Source organism: Ambystoma mexicanum, chromosome 5p (genome assembly GCF_040938575.1).
Source record: "Ambystoma mexicanum isolate Mex_15411 chromosome 5p, UKY_AmexF1_1, whole genome shotgun sequence".
Classification (NCBI taxonomy): Eukaryota; Metazoa; Chordata; class Amphibia; order Caudata; family Ambystomatidae; genus Ambystoma; species Ambystoma mexicanum.
This window is the reverse complement of record NC_090930.1, coordinates 576617957-576630087: the sequence shown is the minus strand read 5'-3', so window position 1 is coordinate 576630087 and position 12131 is coordinate 576617957.

The following is a 12131-nucleotide window of genomic DNA, read 5'->3' as shown; positions in this document are numbered from 1 at the left end:
GTCCTCCAGCCACGGCAAACCACATCGCAGCAACACCTATAGTTAGTCGTCGTCACCCAATCCCCACTAACTTGTGTCCCCTATAGCATGTAGGTTCTTATGAAGCATTCTGTAAATATATACGCCTGTCTTTGCTATTGTCAGACAGAGCGCTCTCGGAGATTGCAGAGCTTTTTGCATGCCCTATTCTGATTGATAAACTCCAATTTAAGCTCACCCGCACTTTGTCCTGGCCTTATTCCCATCCTGGGAGAGTCCATTATTGTCTCTCATTGTGGGGAGGATCGTGCTATTTGGGGGACGCTCGCCTTCAGTGGTGACCGCGAAAGCGTGATTATTATTTTTCTGCTAACATATATATATCCCTACCGTCCCCTTTGGCACGAAAATCTCTGGTCGAAAAGGGATACGCACGGTGCGCCGGCTCCGGAAGGCTGCCCGCCAACGGCGACCGGTACGCTCAGAAGTGCGCACGCAACAGAGAGAGGGTACGGAATCCCGGTTGAAAAATCCCCTTTGAGTACCACTCGCCGGAGCCGGGGCTGACCGTTGAGCGTACGGCAACACTGCCTGGATGGACCCAGTTTCGGAGACTCTCGGTTCAAGACGGGCACGTGAGTATTGAGTGCGAGCGACCATAAAGGGAGTAGGGGAGGAAATATAGGACAGTGAATGAGGTTGGTTGAAAGGGGACACTTTGGGTCTACTAAGGACCACTCTAAACTTTCTTTGCTTTTTCTTCGCATATGGCCATTAGGATTAAGAGGTGAAAAGAGATAAAGAGAAGGGAACCTAGCTCCGCGAGGGGGTAGAAGGCGGCACCGCATAGTGCTATCTTGACTAGTACTGGGAATATATGAAGAAGTGGAAAATTAGATAAAGGTGTCTGGTAAAGGAAGACACGGAGAATACATTAGTGACTGCTATTTTTTCTATTCTTCTCTGTGGTTTTACGGGAAAAAAAACAGGGTTAGTACGAACAAAGAGATAATCTAAGCAGAAAGACAAGGTTATATCAAAACTAGGAGACAAATACATATCAGAGTAAGACGGAAAGGGACAGCTGGCAAGGGAGGAAAGGGAGGACAAACTGGGCTATGAATAGAGTGTTACCCATGGGTGTGTAAGCATCGTATGTGTCAGAACATATTTGTTATAATGACTGTGTAAAGGTGGTCAGAAATGCATAATTATGGTGTGGTTATGGTAAGTGTGACCAAAATAAATCTCACAAAGAAGAGTGTAATGTGGTAAAGTGAGTGTTTATTTTTTTGATTTGTTGGGTAAAATTGCTGAGGTCATTGATGGTGTACAAAGGGTGGTTTGCTCTTGTATGTGCCCCCTAAAGTGTATAGAATAGAGGCTGTGCGCAGCCATTCTCATATTGCACAGGCGGCGGGAAAACACACAGGTCCCCACACACAGCAAGACACAAATACGTAGACTCATATGGTGATACATCTATATTAGGATATATATAGACATACATCAGTATCGAGCAACCATGAAGTATGGGGGCAGAAACACCCTTATCACATATTTGTAAGAGTCTACCTGGGTACGATGAACGTATTAAGAAATATCATGATCAGTGGATCACAGAGCTGAAGGGAGAAGGATTACCTCAGATATGGCCCGAAGGGGGATCGTTTGATAAGAGTGTCCTAGATATGGTAGCTACATGCATTCGTTTGAAATACAAGGGGAAGCAGCTACATAATAGGAGAGAAATATTAGACCTATGGAGGTTGTTTGAAGAAATACCCCCGCTCAAGAAAAGGGAATTAGGTACTGATCTGCCATCTACCACTGACAATCCATTACTGATACCAAAAGATGACAAGGTTGTTAGGCGGAAACCTGTGCAGTTCCCTCTGGGACCACTGCAAAAGATTTAGGACTACAGGTGTTTGGCAGTAAAACCCACTTGGTAGCAGTCTGTACCACACAGATTCACTTGGTAGCTGTGGCTGAGCAGTCAGACTTCCCTTAAGAAGAGTTAAGCAGTATGTGGAGTATACAATATAGGGCAATTCTTCACAGTAAGATAAGCAAACACGCAACAAGGCTTCAGTGTAAAGATATTAAGGTATTTATTTATAACGAAACATCTATGGAAAACACTATGGCACTATCACGGCAAACAAGTCAAATACAATTACTCTACGAAGAAGAAATGACCAATCCCCCTAACAATATTTCGACAAGTCTAGGTTCTACCAGCACCACTTATTTGCAGACAGAGGTGTATGCCTCAACCTAGATGGCACTCTAATATTAGTTAGGACGGGAGAGAAAAATAAGCAGGCTACGAAATCAACACAGTTCAATACTTCACGGGAAAAATGCAAGGCGAGAAGGCAAGAACCACAATAGATCATAAAGTTCAGAGGCCAGGCCCACTCGGAGAGAGGCAAGGCGATATGTCCCAAAAAGTCTCTAGTGGAAATGCGTTCGAGCCTTTGTAGCAAATTGTTATCGGCAGATTGAACCAGTTCAGAACAATACGTGAGAAAGGTTGGAGGCGACCCAATGGAAAGGAGAGGATTAAGACACCTCGCTCGAACCGATCGAAAGGGAAGCCAGGCGGACACGGTACCTTGTTTGTGGAGAGACAGCTCCGGCGGGGGCAGTTGTTCCTGGTGGTGAATGCACGTCGGGTCTCTGCCAAGAGTAGAGATGATCTCGTCGTCGAAGAAAAGTGAAGTCCGGTGCACCACCAGGGAAGAGACCAGCCGCGGAGTGCTCCGTCACAAGGCACCACCTTTTGGTCGCGGTACAGGGGTAGTGGCTATCCGGTTGCCGAGGTGCTCTGCACGGGCAATTCAACCACTGTGTCCTGAGGCGAAGAAAAAGCAAAGGGGACTGGTTGTTCCCACCAGTCAGGGGAAGAGACTCTCTGGCAGGGAGATCTCCTCTGTCGTCGGGAAGTGGTGAGTCGGTTCCGCAGGGCTCCACCGGAGGTGTCGTCGTGCAGGTCGGCTCAGCGTTACCCTCGTCGGATTCTTTGGTCCTGTGGCGACTTCTGAAGATCCAGTCCCAAAAGCCCTGCTTTTATGCAGAAAACCCCCATTCATTCAGCCGAGCTGTCAATCAACACATGCTAAGTGGTGAGTGGGGAGGCTCACCACTTGGGCCAATCACACCAGAGTGCGACCGGAGTTGGCAAGGCAACTCGGTCCAGGGTGCCTAAACCCCCTCCCACACCCCTGTGGTAACCCTGACAGAATGGCACCACTTTGGAGGGTCTCTGTACAGAGGCCCGCCAAAAGTGGAACAAAGGGCTCAACCTTTGGTTTAGGAGTCACAGAGATGAACACAGACACCATTTTAAAAACCGAGTTCTGGCAGAAAATACCATCCGATAAACTTATTTAAGATAAGTAGACCGGTGGTACGTTAGAAATTAACGAGGAAAAGTATCAATCTCTAACAATGGGACGAATCCCATAGGGTTATGTTCGGGGTCGAACATAACAAGTAGTTTCCACTGCCACCAGCCAAAACTCGACGAGGGGGGACGGGACAGTGCCCCCTCGAGTAACAGATCTAGGAGTAATCGAATTCCCCCTACTAGCACATCCACAATAAGATGGTTTGTACTAGTTCTGTTCGTAAATTTAGGTCTAGCAAAGCCAATGGTGACTTTACATGCCCGGGGAGACAGTAGTCAGTCCCCGGGTGTGGAGTCTATGGTGGAGGTCCGCTAGGACGCCCCAGTGTTACGGCACGTAGGGTGCGGTGTAACACACATAGAAAAACATATGAGACCCTATGGAGTAAAAGACCCCATAGCCCATAGAACACATTGACATTCAAAGGAATTACACACATACATGTCCAAGAGTGGGAGGAAAAGAGTCTCACTCTTGGCAGGATGGAAAAAACAAACTCCAGAAATCCAGCAAAGCTGCTGGGGGACTCACTAGGTTAGGAAATTTAGCCTAAACAGAGAATTCTCCCTAACAAAGGTGTTGCCAGAAGGGGAGCCACCGGTAGAGATAACTAGGTTGTACCCAATACTAAATAAGCCAGTGCCTGCAGAAGGATACAGTGACCCAACATATGTACCCCCAACGACAGCCACTACCACTCAAGGGCCAACGGCACCCCCACCATATGAGAGTCATAGAGAGCGAGACCAGGTAAGTACACCAATAGTGAACACAGAGAAATTAACAGGAGACCTAGAGCCCAGGCTCTCTATAGCAAAAGATGAGCTCTCGAGAATAAAAAGTATATGTGAACAGACTGCGATCAATGCTGCTAGGTCAGAGCCCACATCAAGAGCGCAGAGTGAGAATAAAACAATTGAAGAAGGGTGGAAAAAAGGGGAGATATTGTTTAGGATACAAGAAGAACCGGCCCGAATAATTGAACTAGAGGAAAGAGAGGGGTGCACTGATGAGATAAGGACTACAGGAGGTAGAGAGGAGCTACTGTGTGATATAGGAGAAGATTTAGAGGAAAGTGAAAGGCTAAGCATGGCAATGGGAGGGGGAAGCGAGGGGTTGGATGGCATATGTTCAGGGAGAACCATGGACGAAGAGTGGACAGGACGACTAAGGAATAGGTTGGGGAAAATGGCACCACTAGGAAAAAACGGAACGAAGGTGAGTGCAGATACAACGACAAAGGGGAGGTTACAACTCCCACTAATACACAGGGGAGGAGGGAGGCCGAATTACATACCCTTGGCGCAGATGGATAAGGCCAATTTGTTAAGGTTATTGCCCCCGCTATCAGGAGGGGCAAGCAAGTGGATATATGCATTCGAGAAACACACAGCCGGGGTACCTCTAGCAATAGGCGATGTGAAGAGTCTGCTAGTATCAGCAGTTGGGGATCAAGCTGACAGAGTATGGGTAAAGGCTGGCTTCCCGGGAGTAACTTTAGACTGCGACCTCCATGATGGCGCCACTTTCAACACAGTACGTGCCAGGGTATGGGACGTCTTACGAGAGATGTTTCCAGATACCCCAGATTTGCAGTCAGTAATGCAATGTACAATGAATGACGGGAAAGATGCTATGGATTACATTTTTCGGGTCCAAGAGATGTGGAGAGCAGAAATGGGCACGCCCTGGTATCAATCAACATCATTATTCTACTTCATAATAAAGAGGGGGCTCCCAAAAGAGGTGCAAAAAGCACTTGACAAAATAGCAGGTATTGAAGCAAAAGGATGGCCCGAAATACAGAGCATAATAGTTCACCACTGTAAATGAATAAAAGAGAGGGAAAAGGAGATAGCACAGAAAAGATTGGCAGACGAGGCAAAATTAGTACAAACAAAGCTGGTGAAGGTCGCTGCAGCAGTAGCCACGCTCCCACACAGCAAGGATGGAGATGAGGAGGAGGAGGGGCTGGTAGCAATACAGGGGATGATGGCAACGAGTTGGGCAGGAGCAGGGCAACGGCAGTGGAACGAACAGGAGCAGAGTGTAGGTCCGCAGTGGCAAGAGTGGGCCCCTCGAGGGGGACGAGATGGGTACAGGGGTCGAAGAGGGGGTGGACAAGGGTACGGGGGAACAGGAGGAAATGGATGGCAAGGTCCCAGTGGCGCGCAGGGAAGTTGTTGGAACTGCGGGAGGTGGGGGCACTTTTCCAGAGAATGTAGGAGTAGAACAAACAACGGATTTCCAGAGACAGAACACTATGGCCACCCCACCCGGGAAGCGCATCTGGTCTCCCAATGGGGCAACAACAAAGGGAACCAGAGGAGGGGTACCCAGAGCAAAGGCAGGGACATCACTACAGAACACAGAATCACCCACAGAACAACGACACTATGCATTACACCCCAGGCAACCCTTTCGGCACGACAGCAAATGGAGCCCCAGCACCAGCCCCCTATAGTGGTGTATCAGTATTTTCAGGGAGTGTGTTCAACCAGGGGGGGAAATGAGACACCCAGCATAGGACAGCCCACAGAGAACACTTGCGTGTCCTGTTCTATCCACAACCTACGATGCAGCAGAGGAACCATTGGTAGGGGCGCAGATAGGAGACTAGCAGTTCATATTCATGGTGGATTCGGGAGCGGAGAAATCATGCATTAGGGAGGGCCGGTTTCCGTTATCTAACCGGAAGTTAGAGACGCAGGGGTTCTCTAGGGCTGTAATTGAAGTTCCTTACACAGAAGCTTTGGATGTGACAGTGGGGGGTAAAACGGTAAAGACACCCTTACTATACTATGAACAATCGCCAATAAACCTGCTCAGAAGGGACCTTCTTAGCAAACTTAACATGACAAATATCATTCACAGTAAGAGGAATACTGTTTTCAACACCAGGAATATGCCCATTACGCGTAATGCTGGTAGTACAGGCTCGGACAACTGCACCAGAAATACGTGGCCTGCCAGTGGACGAAAGAATGTTCATTGAAGGTTTAAAAACACTGGCCCAAGTAGTTCCTGAGCTAAAAAATCTAGAGTGGAGAATACCCGCAGAGTTTGTCTTCCGCCCAATAGTGCGCCCAGACATAGCACCAGGGTCAGTGGTATCCTTAGACTTGCATGCTGTACAGGTATCAGCAAAAAGGATTGCAGTGATTGGGATGGACATAAATGGGTGTGAATGGTGCACTGTACTGTGCATCAACGCCAATATTGCCCTACGGGACTTATCTGATGAGGATCTCTTTTCCGATTCAGAAAATGAGGGCGAAATAATAATGGAAATAGCTATGCCCTGTGACATTTTGATGCAGACTAGACAAATTCCCGTCCAGTTGATGGCAGTGGTGGGAACGCCACCGTCTTTTTTTGACGATGATATGCGACTGGTGCCAAACAACTTGTGGACAACAGGCCCCCATGATGTAGGGTTGTTGCATGGAGTAACACCAGTGGTAATAAAGCTCAAACAAGGGGCAATTCTGCACCGAGTGAAACAATATCCATTGTCCCGTGAAGCTGAGGAAGGGATAAAAGAGACAATAAATGCATTGTTAGCACAGGGGATAATAGTGCCTTCAAACTCCCCATGTAACACGTGTATCTACCCGATCAAAAAAGCAAAGGGAGGGGCGTGGAGGATGATCCAGGATTTAAATGACGTCATACAGAAAGAGTTCCCTTTGGTCCCGAACCCTGCTTCAATAGTATGCAGCATCCCAAAAACGGCATCACATTTCACAGTGGTCGATTTGAAAAACGCTTTCTTCTCCATCCCCTTGGCAGAAGAAAGCAGATACCTGACAGCATTCACATTAGGGGGAAAGAGATACGAACATTGCAGATTACCTCAGGGATACTGTGAAAGCCGAAGCATATTCTGCCGCATACTACACAAAGACCTGGGTAATTTATCAGTTGAAAGCACGATCATTCAGTACGTAGACGATTTGCTCGTCTGCGTGCAGAGTGAAGAAAAATGCAGAAAAGACTCAGTAACACTCCTGACGCTGCTGGCGAATAAAGGGTACAAAGTGGACATGGAAAAACTACAATACTGTCAGAAAGAGGTACTGTTCCTGGGGCAGCTGATATCAAGGGACGGAAAAAGAATTATCCCTGACAGAGTGGAAGCCATAAGGTCAGTGAGAGAACCCACAACAGTGAAGGAGATGCAGAAATTCTTGGGAATGTGTAACTATTTTAGAGCATGGATATTAGATTATGCATCCTACACCAGACCATTACTGCAAGCACTCAAGGAGGCCCAACAAGAGAACAGGAAAATAGAATGGTCAGAAGAGATGAGCGACTCATTTAAGTCACTAAAAGAGTTGATTTTGAGTGCTCCAGTACTCGCTAATCCTGATTATGAATGCAAATTTGACCTGTTCTCACACTGTAAGGGAACCCTTATGACAGCTGTACTGACACAAAAGACTTCCCTAGGACACAAACCATTGCTTTACTATAGTGGCACATTGGATGCGGTGATGCAAGGACATTTCGCGTGCGAGCAATCTCTCGCTGCCGCCGCGTTCGCCATTGAGAAAAGTGCCAGAATAGTAATGGGGTGCCCTGTCACGTTGTTTGTGGAACACTCATTATTTGCAATACTTGAAAGATCAAAAAGTACACTGACCACACAGCGAGCAATTGCCTATGAAATAATATTGTCCAGCGCAAATATCCACGTGGTACGGTGCAGGACAGTAAACCCGGCAACATTCATCACAGAACCATGCACACTAGAGGACATGCAAGAACACAATTGTGCAACTTACACAGGGGAAACAGGGGAGGACACGGTGGTGTGCGAGAATGCCCTGAGCGAGGGAGAGGTGTACTTTGTGGATGGGTCAGCATCGATTGACATGGACACAGGAGAGAAACATGTGGGATTGGCAGTGGTGAGGTTAGAAGAAGGTGAGTATGAGATACTAGTACAGTATCGCCTTCCATCACATTTCTCAGCACAAGCAGCAGAACTTATTGCCCTAATAGAAGCATGTATTTCAACAAAAGGAATGAATATACAACAAACTATATCAAACAATGAACATATCCCCTCAGAAAGCAATTTTAAATAACAAGCAATTTTAAATAACAGCCGCTAGACCAATATAGGCTGCATTATGTATTCTCAATGAACATAAAACAGTATTGTCAAAAAATATCATTTTTAATATATTAATCTCTAATTCAGCACAAGTAATACAAAAATTGTTTAAAAAACATATACACATAACATAGTCATATACATGTTAAAAACATTCCACCTCACAGTATAGAAACATTTATGCCGACAAATAGATCAGCATAACACAACAATGGCAACTTAATTGATCTTATTTCCCATTGTGTGTCACAGCCCAACTTATATAAGTTTCTGTCCTCTGTGTTCTCAATAACCGGACATTCATCAGGGGCAGAAGTAATCCTGTGCTTCAGGTAGATTCTTCCTATTCAACCAACAGCTTGCTATTTCAAAAAGAACGTCTTATCGATGCCAGGTCTTCTTCATTTCAAAGTGTCCTGTGTACTGCCCTTGAACCCACACAGGTTCAGAAAAGTCCTTAATAACTCCAGAAGGGGATCATGTCAGGTAGTGTCAGGGCGGGTCTTGTAACTCGGGCTTGTGTCAAACGTTAATCGCATAATGCCAAGGTTGTGCAGTAACAATATATACAGATTCAGCTTACATGACGACAACAGTACATGGAGGTCTAGCAAGATGGGGGCGGAGAGGGTTTCGAAGAGCAGATGGGACCCCAGTGCAACATGCAGAACTACTGAAGGAATTGATTGAGGCCCTAAATGATCCAACAGTGGTAGCAATAGTGAAGTGCCAAGCACATACGTCCAACACAGACATTGTGTCTTTGGGGAACGCGGCAGCGGACGCTGCTGCCAAGGAAGCCTCGTACCTTGAAAAACTTGAAACAGGTGAGTACATATTACAGCAAAAGGCAAGCTAAGTGCTCCCAGAAGGATACAATGCCATGCCCATATCACAAATACTAGAGCTACAGGAAGGGGCAAGTGGTGATGAAAAGATGGTGTGGGAAAAAAGAAGGTGCAGCCAATCGGCAACAGACTTACTATGGCGACAAAATAACTCGGGGAAAGTAGTAATGCCGGTCAAACTATTAGAGATAGCATTTCAGCAATTACACTTTCCAGCACACAACACCAAACAACACATTGCAGCACAGATACAAGAAGACTGGTTCGTGCCCTGTCTCCAGGAGCACATATCCAGATTGACAATGGAGTGCACAACGTGCCAGATATATAACTCTGGAATGACGCTACGTACACTCAGGGGAACAATTCCAAAACCGATAGGGCCCGTCAGAGAACTGCACATTGACTACGCGGTTATGGGGGAAAGGTGTAATGGGGCACGCTACATGATAGTGGTTGTATGCCCTTTTTGGAGGTGGGTGGAAGCAGGCCCATGTGCACGACCTGATGCTAAAAGCTCTGCAAAGTTCCTAGTAAGGGAAGTGTTCCCGCGTTGGGGAATTTGCGACGTAATTCGCTCAGACAATGGCACTCACTTTGTGAACGAGCTCTTCAAAGAAGTGACCACATTATTGGGAATAAAACATAAATTGTGCTCGATTTATCATCCTCAAAGTAATGGCGTTGTAGAAAATATGAACGGACTGTTAAAAGGGAGACTGTCCAAATTGTGTTTTTCATTAAATAAAAACTGGATCTACTGTTTGCCCCTTGTGCTGTTTGAGCTGAGGAATCAGCCGAGCAAGGACCACCATTTGTCCCCACACGAAATCGTGACAGGGAGACGGATGCACACTGCACATTCCCCACTACGCCAACAATCAGTCGCACACAGAAGCGCCACGATATTGGGAGATGAGTTCACAGAATATCTGAAGAAGCTAACTAGGGCAGCGCGCTCTCAAAGCAGCTCTCTCCACCATTCACAAGGGAAGAAGGAAACACAACAGGATCCCATGTAGAACATGAAGTACAGGGACAATTATTTGCCAGGAGAGTTCATTTATGCCCGGAGCTTTGTGCGCCGGTGGAATGCCCCACGGTTCCACGGACCGTACGAAGTGGTATTTTGTACCCCTACAGCTGTAAAAGTAAAGGGGCTCAAATACTGGATACATTTGAAGGATGTGCGAAAGGCATATAATAGTGTGCAGGAAGAGGTGGATGAGGAGGCAAAGACAACAGCAAACAATACTAATGAAAATGATGAGTGAACGTGAACATATGAATGGAGGAGTGTAACTGACAGATAAAAACGTTAACGAGAAACATTATATTACAGGTTATCGATAAAGATAAATGATTTAAAAAAAAAAGAAAAACCGATTTAAGTGTAAATAATAATGTGAAGAATATGTATATTGTCTGCTCCCTTCTCTGTACATCCCACACCCCTCCCCTACCCAAACCCATCTCCCTTCCATGACCTCGTGGCACTAGTAGTGCCAACAAAAATGTTTACATGCATGCACTTAATGCACTTTTATATCTCAAACAGGAACTACCATGGCAACTAACGGGCAGCCTGCAATGGATAGATTTATTAGATATAGAGAATTTTTAGCTGACAGATGTAGATATTCGTATGAGTGTGGATTGTCTGTATGTATTACATTATTTTTTACAATACTGTTTGGCCTAGTTACGTATTGGTTTATAGCGTTCATCTCTATCGAGATGAACGAGCGGGGAGGGAATAACGGGATTAATGTGACAAATGAAACAGCAATTATAAATACTAAAGAAGGTGATTTTTTGGTATGGGATGGATCTAAACTGGTATGGGGGTATTACACGACACCATCTAATGTTGCTATCTCGCCAAATGAAAATTTGCAGGAAAAGATGCAATACAGCACAACTTCCATGCCAAAAGCATCTAATTACAATGCCCATAGTTTAAATGATCGTAACCCTTCTGTTATTTCATGGTTATACAACACCCCCACCAGCGTGCCCGCTCCCGCAACAGAAGACACACTGCTAGATTACATGAAGAAAGAGAATGAAAAAACGACAGCGAGATATGAAGCATTATATGATGACAGGGCAAAGGGGGGGCAAGAGGGAGAAAGGGGGGCCCACACTGTCCATCGCCCACGAAGCTGGGAAATACCTTAGAAATAGAAATAACAGAAGGAAAAGGGAGGCGGGAAGGAGAAAATATGACGAATATTACGGGTTGGGGCTGGATAAAATGGAAGACCCACGACACCCCCACCAGACAAATAAATGGTACGCAGACATGAGTGCAACGGCTAAGCAAACCACAAATGAGAGCTGCTATGTCTGCTCCCTCATTCCCCATGCTTCAGGTACACCCAAAGTATTGTTACCCAAAGAGTTGCCTATTGTCGATGCCCAATGTCTCCTTCATCTCACGCTGTGCAGAATTAAGAACACCTTCCAGGCACATGAGGTGACTTTTAAAATGCTGCAGAATGAGAAGACCTGTTATCCAAAGTCGGTAGGAGCGGTATGTTTGGAGGAGCCATTTTTTATAATACAAGGGACACTTTTTTCAGAAAATAAGTGGAAAGACGAAAAGATAATGTGCAAGGCTGAAGCACTGCGAGGTGTGGCACCAGAGAAACTGCAATGGATAGAAGAGACATGCACAGCAGTATGGAAGGAACACATCTCAAAACTGACTTGGGTAACGGCCATTGAAAAACCCTTCAAGCTACAGAAATAAATAAACTA